This window comes from Hylobates moloch, unplaced genomic scaffold (assembly GCF_009828535.3).
Source record: "Hylobates moloch isolate HMO894 unplaced genomic scaffold, HMol_V3 SCAFFOLD_17, whole genome shotgun sequence".
Classification (NCBI taxonomy): domain Eukaryota; kingdom Metazoa; phylum Chordata; class Mammalia; order Primates; family Hylobatidae; genus Hylobates; species Hylobates moloch.
Window position 1 is genome coordinate 16,318,892 of NW_026652292.1, and position 12,441 is coordinate 16,331,332.

The window sequence follows — 12,441 nt, forward strand, 5'->3', positions numbered from 1 at the left end:
TGCAGCACTGGCTCTTTCCAAAGAAAACTATTTTCATAAATATTTCATTTGAAAATCCTTGTTTATCTGGAAGACTTAGTAAAGCATCGTCTGTAGACACTGAAGCACATTATCGCCTGCTTACTTCAGAGCTAGTTTACCAGGCATGTTCATAAAAAAAAATAAAGCATATTACTTTAGTCAAACTTTACAGAGAGGACAGATTGCCTACAAAGAGGTTATTGTAATATAGCTCATAATTTTTTCAGGAGTATGCTAAATATATATATAGATATATAAATATGTGTGTGTGTATATGTGTATACATACAGACACATATATACATAAATACATATATATGTTTATACATATACACACACAAACATACACACATTTATATATTTATTAATGTATTTAACTTCTCCAAAACATTAGCTACCAAACAGAATATTAGATTAAAATATTTTAAAATAAAAAAGTTATTTAGAGAAAAATAATAGAACTCTCAAATATCTCAAATAGCTTATGTTGACCTCTTCGCTGAACTCTAAACATTCAACTTTATTAAGAGGAAAATAGTGCATATGCGGGACAAGCATGAGAAAGACAGCGACTCAGGAGTACGCAGTAAACAGAGCAGGCTCATTGTTCAAGTTCAATGAGTGTAATTATCTGATAGCCATTTGTAGTTCCCATAAAATACCCTTTCCCCCCCGTATTTGTTGCTGCTAGTATTGAAAGACAGGTCTAATCTTTTCTACTTTTAATCCCTTTGTCAACCATCAGCAGCTAGTGGGAAAAAAAAGGAAAAAAAGAAAAAGAAAAAGAAAACAGAATCACTTAGGTTTGGCCTTCATGTTATCCTGTCCGCAATTGCACTGAGAGGGGACAGATGGGTGACCAGCTGTCGTGACACAGGACCAGGGTCAAGGGGTCCCCGCACACAAAGCAGCGAACGCTGCTGGGTCCTCAAGCCGCCTCTGCCTCTGAACACAAAGCAGCGAGCGCTGCTGGGTCCTCAAGCTGCCTCTGCCTCTGAACAGCCTCGTTGAGAGCGAGGCTCTCTCGGGCCGGCATCACTCACGCTCACCAGTGAGGCTCTGAATGTTTTGTCTCAAGCCAGGAATGTTAAAGGCTCTGGTTCTCTGCAGCCGGTTAGGAACCATTTCACCATTGTTTGCTTCCACGCATGCCCTGTTCAGTAGCCGCTCTGTGAGGAGGAAACCTCAGTAACAGGAGGGGGAAGGACGCTGCCATGGATGCGTTTCTACCCTCCAGGGAGGTGATGTAAGAGGAAGGACTTGATAAATTGCAATATCCCACTGGAGGAGTACCCCATTAAGAGAATGAAGAGGACCACCTTCAGGAATAAAACCGCCTTGCAAAAATTGTAACAGAAAATTATGAAAGTGGCAGAGGCCTGACCTAATCGACGCCATCTTGCTTCTAACCTCCAAGCTGCCCTAGTTCATTCCCGGGCGAAGGCTGAAGTAACCTTGGGAGAAAGGTAGGTTTTTTTTTTTTTTTTTTTTTTTTTTTGAGACGGAGTCTTGCTCCATCGCCCAGGCTGGAGTGCAGTGGTGCGATCTCGGCTCACTGCAAGCTCCGCCTCCCTGGTTCACGCCATTCTCCTGCCTCAGCCTCCCGACTAGCTGGGACTACAGGCACCCGCCACCATGCCCCACTAATTTTTTGTATTTTTAGTAGAGACTGGGTTTCACCATGTTAGCCAGGATGGTCTGGATCTCCTGGCCTCGTGATCCGCCTGCCGCGGCCGCCCAAAGCGCTGAGATTACAAGTGTGAGCTACCACGCCAGGCCTTTTTTTTTTTTTTTTTTAATTTAAGTTCTAGGGTACATGTGAATGAACAATGTGCAGGTTTGTTACATAGGTATACATGTGCCATGTTGGTTTGCTGCACCCATTAACTCCTCATTTACATTAGGTATTTCTCCTAATGCTATCCCTCCCCCAGCCTCCCACCCCACGACAGGCCCCGGTGTGTGATGTTCCCTGCCCTGTGTCCAAGTGTTCTCATTGTTCAATTCCCATCTATGAGTGAGAACATGTGGTGTTTAGTTTTCTGTCCTTGTGATAGTTTGCTCAGAATGATGGTTTCCAGCTTCATTCTTGTCTCTGCAAAGACATGAACTCATCATTTTTTATGGCTTCATAGTATTTCATGGTGTATCTGTGCCACATTTTCTTAATCCAGTCTGTCATTGTTGGACATTTGGCTTGGTTCCAAGTCTTTGCTATTGTGAATAGTGCTGCAATAACATACATGTGCATGTGTCTTTATAGTAGCATGATTTATAATCCTTTGGGTATATACCCAGTAATGGGATCACTGGGTCAAATGGTATTTCTAGTTCTAGATCCTTGAGGAATTGCCACACTGTCTTCCACAATGGTTGAACTGGTTTACACTCCCACCAACAGTGTAAAAACATTCCTATTTCTCCACATCCTCTCCAGCATCTGTTGTTTCCTGACTTTTTAATGATCGCCATTCTAACTGGTGTGAAGTGGTATCTCATTGTGGTTTTGATTTGCATTTCTCTAATGACCAGTGATGATGAGCAGGTTTTCATGTGTCTATTGGCTGCATAAGTGTCTTCTTTTGAGAAGTGTCTGTTCATATCCTTTGCCCACTTGTTGATGGGGTTGTTTGTTTTTTTCTTGTAAATTTGTTTAAGTTCTTTGTAGATTCTGCGTATTAGCCCTTTGTCAGATGGGTAGATTGCAAAAATTTTCTCCCATTCTGTAGGTCACCTGTTCACTCTGATGGTAGTTTCTTTTGCTGTGCAGAAGCTCTTTAGTTTAATTAGATCTCATTTGTGTATTTTGGCTTTTGTTGCCATTGCTTTTGGTGTTTTAGTCATGAAGTCCTTGCACATGCCTATGTCCTGAATGGTATTGCCTAAGTTTTCTTCTAGGATTTTTATGGTTTTAGGTCTAACATTTAAGTCTTTAATCAATCTTGAATTAATTTTTGTATAAGTTGTAAGAAAGGGATCCAGTTTCAGCTTTCTACATATGGCTAGCCAGTTTTCCCAGCACCATTTACTAAATAGGGAATCCTTTCCCCATTTCTTGTTTTTGTCAGATTTGTCAAAGATCAGATGGTTGTAGATGTGTGGTGTTATTTCTGAGGCCTCTGTTCTGTTCCATTGGTCTATGTCTCTATTTTGGTACCAGTACCATGCTGTTTTGGTTGCTGTAGCCTTGTAGTATAGTTTGAAGTCAGGTAGCATGATGCCTCCAGCTTTGTTCTTTTTGCTTAGGGTTGTCTTGGTGATGCAGGCTCTTTTTTGGTTCCATATGAACTTTAAAATAGTTTTTTTCCAATTCTGTGAAGAAAGTCATTGGTAGCTTGATGGGGATGGCATTGAATCTATACATTATCTTGGATAGTATGGCCATTTTCATGATACTGATTCTTCCTACCCATGAGCATGGAATGTTCTTCCATTTGTTTGTGTCCTCCTTTATTTCGTTGAACAGTGGTTTATAGTTCTCCCTGAAGAGGTCCTTCACATCCCTTGTAAGTTGAATTCCTAGGTATTTTATGGGAGAAACTTAGTTTTTAGTTTAACTTTGAAATAAAGATGATAACAGCCCTTTCCCAAAACAAGCCCCCTTCTTGCCTGGGGGCGACACTCACTATGTAGGACTAACAAATTAGCCTCAAGATTAGAAATTATGGTTTAAGAGTCATGCAGCTAAACATGCAGCCAAACAAATTCAGAATGATTTGAGTAATCATAAAACTCTGGTCTCCTGTATAGCCGGCTCTGCATGAATTCGACTCTTTCTCTATTGCAATTCCTGTCTGGATAAATAGACTCTGGGCAGTGGGCAAGGAGAACCTGCTGGGTGGTTACAGGAGTACGTAGCAACAATGTGTGCCCTTTTCATTACAACTCAAGACAATTTATCAATCCCACTTTACAAATTAGTTGAATACAGGACTCTCTTAACTGCTTATTCCAGTGGTTTTCAAAGTGTAGTCTCTGCACATTTATACACTGTTGGTGGGAATGCAAATGAGTCCAGCCCCTGTGGAAAGCAGTTTGAAGATTTCTCAGAGAACTAAAAATAGAACTACCATTCTACCCAGCAATTTTATTGCTGGGTATATACCAAAATGAAAATAACTCATTCTACCAAAAGACACCTGGACTCATATGTTTATTACAGCACTATTCACACTAGCAAAGACATGGAATCAACCCAGGTGCCCATCAATGGTCGATTGGATAAAGAAAATGTAGTACATATACACCATGGAGTACTATGCAGCCACAGAAAATGAGATCATGTCCTTTGCCGCAATATGGATGCAGCTGGAGGCCATTATCCTAAGTGAATTAACTCAGAAACAGAAAACCAAATACCAAACGTTCTCACTAATAAGTGGGAGCTAAACATTGGGTACACGTGGACACAAACACGGGAACAATCAACACTGGGGGGGGGTCAGGCACAGTGGCTCACACCTGTAATCCCAGCACTTTGGGAGCCCAAGGCAGGTGGATCACTTGGAGTCAGGTGAGTGAGACCAGGCTGACCAACATGGTGAAACCCCATCTCTACTAAAAATATAAAAATTAGCCGGGCATGGTGGTACACATCTGTAGTTCCAGCTACTTGGGAGGCTGAGACAGGAGAATTGCTTGAACCCGGAAGGCGGAAGTTGTAGTGAGCCAAGATCGCGCCACTGCACTCCAGCCTGGGCGACAGAGTGAGACTCCATCTCAAAAATAAATAAATAAACAAACACTGGGGATTCCAAAAGTGGCGAGGGTGCCAGTGGGGCAAGGGTCTGAAAACAACCTATTGGGTACTGCGTTCACTACTTGTGTGACAGGATCATTAGAAGACCAAACCTCAGCATCACGCAATACACACATAGAACAAACCTGCGCATGTACTCCCTGACTCTAAAATAAAACAAAACAAAAACCAAAACCAAAGTGTGGTCCCTGGACCAGTAACATCAGCAATATCTGGAAGCTTGCTAGAAATGCGAATTCTCTGCCTCACCAAGACCTCCTGAATGGAAGACTTTGGGGTGATGCCCAGAAATCTATATTTTAGCAAGCCTTCCAGATGACTCTATGTATGCTGAAGTTTTTACTATTTTGAGATTTTTGCTGATGTTTTTATAACAATATTGGTACTTTCAAATTCATATTATCAACACTCATATTTTCATATTCATATTTGTAAAATGTTTCATCCTACACATGAGAAAACACACCTAAGATAAAGCGAGTGGCTTAAAATCACCCAGCCAGTGGGTGAGAAGCCAAAATCTTCCAGTCTGGGATGTTTTTCATTCCATTACATTGAAATGCAGAATTAATGTTTCCTTTACCTAGGCATTAAAGGAGAGAATAGGGTTAAGCTCACCCAGGGAAGGTCACCTGGCTGGCCAAAAAGGTGGCCCCCACCTTGGGAAATTTATGGTCGATAGCGGCTCCACAGTCTTAGAGATCTATATTGTCTGAAATCCAAAAGGAGAATCTAATCCTTTCCCAAACAGAGGGATATTAACCAGGCCCAGGGCCATCAGTGCCAGCCTCTCTCAGCAGCTCATCCCCACTTGATGCCCAGAAAGCCAATTCATCATGGGAATTCTGTTTTTTCCTGCAAAAGTTCAGGAGAAAACGAGTGTGTGTGTATGTGTGTGTGTGTGTGCACGCATTTAATTACATTACTAAAATGTTAATCAAAAACAAGTTAAAAATGGCCTGATTGGTCCACCTGATAATTGGGCCATTTTGAGGAGGAGAGGAGAGAATGCAGAAAATAAGCTCTTTTTAAACTAAATAAAGGCAAGCAGCAGTATTATTATCATTTCCGTGTAGACATTCAAGGTGTTTTAAGTTTTTTTGACTACATTTTACTAGATTTATGGTACATACCCTTCGGAATTCAAGAAAGCTTTCAGCATTTTGTGTTCAGAGTTCAGATCTTTTAAACTGTCCTGGAGAATGAACTTGTTAACAGAAGTTACATCCGTACACAGTCACTATTGAATATGTGCTATGGAGTGTCTACCAAGAAATCCTGTTGGTTTAGTTGTGGCAGCAACAGCACGGTTTCAGGATAAAGGGAGCCTCTGCAGAGCAACGGTGCTCAGATCCAGAGTCCCCAACTCTATTCTCTGTCACAGCTGTGGTTCTCCAAGAACTTGCATTGGACAACTTCCTTCCCTTCCCAGTCTGGCAAGTCCTATCTGGGTTCATTTCTTCCTCATTCATGGTGTCTGGAGCACTTTGAGAATTTTGTGATGATGATTATTATTTTTCTTGTTCAGGGAAAATTTCCCTTTCTGACCATAATACTATTATTTCTGGGGCCAATTGTCTAGACACTGCCACTATTCCCACCCATTCCCTACCCACCCATTCCCTCTCCAGTCCCTGCACACTGAGGACATCCCACTCTCCTGACACCAGCTTTCCTTGGTTAAGAGTCACACTTTTGGGTTTTCATCTTCATTGTTTTTTTACTCTTCCCAAAGTCTTTTTTGAGTGAAGAAAGGTGTATAAAATTTAGAAGAGATCAATTGTCTACTTTTATTTTGAACCAACTAGTATTTAGTTTATGAAAGTTGGGAATTCAAAACTCAAAATATACTTTATAAAGAGAGCCTTAATTATCTTTGATATTCTAGTATAATGCCCAGACTTAGTATGATTTTATCTTAAGACCTGAAGTTTAAGCCAATGACTCAAACATACATTTTAAATGAACATTGAAATGTTGTCATTTCAACAGGCCAAATCATTCCAAATACTTTGAAATGTTTGATTTGAGAAGTTTGTCATGAGAAGCACACTAAATGCATATAGATTCCATTTTAATATAATGATGGCCAATGTTTATTGAACACCTTTTTTGTGCCAGGCCTTCTTCTACATTGTTGTTATTATTATTATTTGAGATAGGGTCTCACTCTGTCACCCAGGCCGGAGTACAGTGGTGTGATCTTGGCTCACTGCAACCTCCATCTCCTGGAATTCAGGGATCCTCCTGCCTCAGCCTCCCGAGTAGCTGGCACTACAGGCACATGCCACCACACCCAGCAAATTTTTTGTATTTTTTTGTAGAGATGTTTCACCATGTTGTCCACATTGGTCTCAAACCTCTGGACTCAAGCAATCTGCCTGCTTTGGCTTCCCAAAGTGCTGGGATTATAGGCATAAATACATTTTTTTAATGAAAAATTTTTAAGGAAAATTTTAATGGTGGGATCTTGCTATGTTGCTCAGGCTGAACTCAAAATCCTGGGCTCAATTGATCCTTCTACCTCAGTCCTATGAGTAGCTGAGACTGCAGGTGCACACCACTACATCTGGCCTCTCGATTCTGTTTTATCACAAATAATATGCCAAGATCTTCAGGCTCTTAAAATTTTATTTGGTGATGCTATATCTTCCCAAGGTTAAAAGATGCTTCCCAATTTATGGAAGATAGTAGGCTCCTTCCCTGTTAATTCAGGTTACTTAAGACTGGGAGTCTTGTGAATGATCACAATGGATTACATGGAGCCCCGTGTTACAGTTGTCATTTCATGGACTTTGAAATGTAATAAAGGTGGGCCTCTTTGGTCCCATAGCCCATTCCTCTGGCTTGATGTTTCATACACATAGCTCCCCAATTCTTCTGTTTATTCACAGAAATCTGCAGATTTTATCCAGGTTGATCACCTGATGGAATTTATTTTTTGTTGTTTTTGTTCTGTAAGAGTTGTAAATATATTTTTCCTTGACTTCTTCAGACCATTGTACCATCTAAAGACAATTGATGGAATCTCAAGATATTTAAAAGTATAGTTTTTATTAAGTGGTAAAGAATTTTTTTCTTGATGTGATTCTGGATTCTTTCATGGTCTTAAGACCTTACAACTCTGATGAATATTTAAGATGATATTCTGTTGAATTTTGGATAGCTCACTTGGCTTTCTCTGACTTGCTGTTACCATTTATGAGGCCATTCTAACAACAGATACACATATGCAAACATGCACAATGGAGAAAAAATTTGAGCTCACAGTCCTGCTTTCCACTTTCTCTCCTCAAAAAGTGTAACTTTGATTGGAATAGAAAGAGGAATTGAATCTTCTTTTATTCCCTTGTGGATTATGTTGGAGATGTAAATCAATATTAAGAACTGTATGTAAGAAAAAGGAAATTCCAAAATTTGCAGTGGAGTATATTGGTATATTGGTAAGGAATCGCATAATTTTAGCTATTTCCAACTCATCTTTCTTTCAACATTCATTACCAAATATTTACTGAGCCCCTACTATGGGTCAAGTATGGTTCCAGGTGATTTGAGATATACAAGTGAACCAAATGAACAAACACAGATGATAAACAATCACCATAATACAATAGCAATTTATATAATATCCCAGAAGAGAGAAAATGCTGTGGCAACAGGGAACAGTGGAGTAGGGTAGTGGGGGAAGAAGAAAGGCAGTGGTTACCATTTAAATAGGGAGGTCTGGGAAGGCCTCACTGAAATGGGATAATGTGAGCAAAGATTTGAAGGAAGTGAAGGGAATTAGCTATGCAGATATGTAGAGGAGAGGTTTCCAGGCAGAGAGGAGCTGCAGCCAAGGCATCATTGAGGGCAGCAGGAAGCCATTATGCCGGATCAGGGATGAGAAGGAGAGCTCTAATAGGGACAATTCAAGGAGCACCTGATGGCCTTTATGGGTGTTGGCTCTTCCTCAGAGGGAACTAGGGAATCATTGTAGGGTATTAGGCAGAGCAGTGACATGATCTGACTTATGTTTTCAGAGGGTCATGTGTTTGGAATAGACATTTGAGGGGCTACATGGAATCACAAAGAGTCTATGACCTAGGTGAGGGAGAATGGCTTGAGCCAGTATGGAAGCAGAAGAAGGAGTTAGCAGTGGTTAGGTCCGAGGTAGCCTTTGAAGGTAGAGCCAAGAACATTTTTGACATTGGATGTGTGATATGGTGTGTTTTATTTATAAAATAAACATACAGTTTGGTGGAAATTTTGCAACCCAGTCTATTGAAGGAATTTTCAGAACTAAGCTAGATTTTTCAGCTTTTGAATGAAAGGGTCAAATTGCAGTGCATGCAATTTTACACTTTGCTCATTTACAATTTGTCATTTTATTCATGGCTGTGAATGGCCCAGACTTTATGATATGCGACTCAGAAACGGCTTCAAAGACCCCAACAAAACCTACTCATATTCCACATTGAGATAATCATTTAAATTGAAGAGAAGCACATTCTTTGTGGTCTTTGGAAGCAGCTCACCCCTCAATGATTGTGATGCAAACAGAGGCAACACAGTTTTCATTTGAACGTGTTATTCAGATACAGCAATGATAAAAAAGAATATTGGTAATTTTTAAGCTTTTTTTTTTTAATAAGAAGGATATCTGCTTACCATTTAAAGAAACTCAACTTGTTACAGAAATATATAATAGAGAAAGGGAGAATCTCCTGTAATCTTGCCCAAGAGTTTGTTGAAGATGCTGAAGGGAGAAAAGACGGCTGGGTTGGAATGTGTCTACCTGCAGACATTTCGAAACCCCTCTGAAGTTTAATCATGGGACTTGTTGAGATTGCTCTGGCCACACACAGACTGTAATTAGTTTGAGCTTCAGCCTTGATTTGTTGGTCCAGGCTGATGCATTTCGGAGTGCCCAGGAGAAGCACAGCAACTCAGCCCCTGCTAGGTGAGGGATGCCTGGCAAGCCCCAGAAAGCTTCTGTTTGGTCCGGAGCAGGCAGCACAGTGAGGCTTGATCTGACTGATGCTGGCTCTTCTCAGGCCCACTGCCTCTCTGCCCCTGACTGGGAAGATTTGATGCCCTTCAAAATGTAGTCTATGGATCTGTTTTCTAGGCAATGAATGCCAAATCCCTATCCACTGATGTGACTGCAGGTTAAATATGGATTTGGCAAGAATTACAAGCTGCCCACAAATGTTTTAGAGATGGTCTGAAATGAAGACATAGAGAAAGAGGCAGCTCAGTGGCAGGTTTTGTGGGCACATGTGCATCTCCCGAGGCGAAAGTTATGTCCTTTGTGTTTAATTGGCTTTGCAGTATCATGGATCTTCATTATACAATACCCATACCTGAAAAATTAGTAAAAATGGGAGGAACACAGGCAATGTCAAAGACAAAAAAAAATTCTCTTTACACATGTCTTACACATTTTTCATATTATGCATGTATTAATCAGCCACCCTGTCATTCTCCCATTGCACTCAAGAAGGTAGAATGTTGAGAGAGAGAGAAAGAATAAAAAATCTTCTGTAGAAGGCAGACTTTTAACATATTGGGACAAAGAAAACAAGAATTTAGCAATATTTTACTAAGTGACAGATTTAGAAAGTTCTTTGTCATTTGATCTTCAGGCTTTTTTCTCCTCTTGCTTTTTATACAAAGGGTGGCTAATAAAAATAGTTCTGTTGGTTTTCATTTCCAGTCTGGTTTCACGTCTGTCTTTTATGTGGTGGTAGCTCTAGTATACTTGAATTCATAGAAAATACCTCAGGGAATGCTTACAATCTACTCTTGGGATATTTTCTAGATTTTTGTTTAATAAAATATATGTACATATGGCCTGATTCAAATTTAAGTGGATTTTTGCTGAACATTTCAGCCTCGGAAAACCTAGGTATGAATCTTGACTGTAATATCTCCCAGCCACGTAACCAGTAATAATATTACATCGCCTCTCTCAGGTCACATTTTTTACGTGTAAAATGCTGATAATCGCATGTCACTCACATGACATTTCACAGGGTTGCTTGGTGTGTTACAAGAAAAATATATGAGGTAGTAAATTGCAAATGATAAAGCCCACTAAAGACTAGTTATTAATATTGAAATATTTCTACCTTTATTTGAATATTACCATTAAGAGAACCTGTTTGAGAAAAAGTCCTAAAACGGAGTTTAGAGCTCTCCTTGAGTAAAAGAGATATGGAAATGATGGGATGGTTCAGGCTTCTGGATTTAGGTATTAGCCCTGGAGACAAACTAAAAAGGGAGGGGAAATTTTTCTAAACAGGCTTGTGGATAAGTAGATACCTCAGAGACGTGTCTTTGATTTTTCAGGTTGCTGTAATTGATTTATTATGCCTATGTGAAGTTTGTGTGCAAATGTGATATTAACCCACAATTATATTCTAAAAGTGTGAATTATATAGGCAATTAAATGTTATGAGACTGAAAGGTGATGCTATCCCAGAGGTATGGTTTTGTAGGATCAGATTTCCACTGTGTGTGTTGGTTTCCAGAATTAAAAACAGCACACTACTCCCTCACCAGCTCCACTGTAAAGGTAACATGGGTCTGCATGATTTAGAAAACTTTCTCTTTTGCTGGTTGTAGGGTGGGGCTTAAAAAGAAAATTGAAGCTCTGCTTGTCTCGATGATCATATCTAAAAGCATATGATGTGCCACCAGATAACAGGAACAAGAAGTTCTGCTGGTTTTTCTCTGGCTTTTTTAAGAGAGTGAGGTAGAGATAATATTCTTTCATCTTCTGTGCAGTTCTAAGGGCATTGTGGATTCTCAAAAATTACTAAACTACCCATGACAGTTTCAGATGTATGGCATGGAAAAGTCTCTGGATGGTTTAATAGATTTCACCAGTTATTTGCTTCCTGAATGAATATTCAGCTTTTGTCAAGTTCAGGAGAACAGAGCACTTTAAAAATCAGGAGAGTGAGAAAGCATATTTATTTTGTGGATGTATGACAATGACTGCAGATGTAGCAAGTAGAACCAAATCAAAAAGTCATTAAAAATGCTAGTTGATGCTAATTGATTTAATGTGTTGGAATATCCGAGCGTTCAAAAGTAGCTTCGAATAAGCTGCTTTGTGGTTGTAACCCAGATTCATCACTTACCAGATGGGAAACTTTGGGAAGGTTGCTTAGTCCCTCTGAGCCTCAGTCTCCTCATCTGCAAAATGAGGGTAGAGCTATTGTGAGGTTTCCATAAATTATTACATTTAAGATACCTGAAAGTATACCTAGAACATCATGCTCACTCATTAATGCCAGCTATTATTTAAATATTTTAGCAAAATAATTCAAGCAAGGAAATCTCTTCATATGCTGAAATTCCTTGTAAAGCCAGAATAAAATCAGTGTGTTCAAATTCTTTGGTTAGCCTTTTTTTTTTTGACAGTGCTTTATTCTGTCACCCAGGCTGGAGTGCAGTTGTGTGAGCTCACTGCAGCCTTGAACTACTGGGCTCAAGTGATCTTCCCACTTTAGTCTCCTGAGTAGCTGGGATTACAGGCACACACAACCATGCTTGGCTAATTTTTATTTTTTTATTTTTAGTAGAGATGAGGTCTTACTATGTTGCCCAGGCTGGTCTTGAGCTCCTGAGCTCAAAGAATCCTCCCATCTTGGCCTCCCAAAGTGCTGGGAT

At 39.9% G+C, this 12,441-nt stretch overlaps 1 long non-coding RNA gene across 1 annotated transcript in view; it reads left to right on the top strand.

The window, feature by feature from the left end:
- The first annotated feature begins 311 nt into the window (after positions 1–311).
- The window catches only part of LOC116456818 (uncharacterized), a 46,674-nt gene continuing 34,544 nt past the window's right edge, over positions 312–12,441 (top strand). Inside the window, exon 1 of the long non-coding RNA XR_004244812.2 lies at positions 312–1,486. This is a non-coding gene — a long non-coding RNA (uncharacterized LOC116456818). The remainder of the gene's footprint in view (positions 1,487–12,441) is intronic.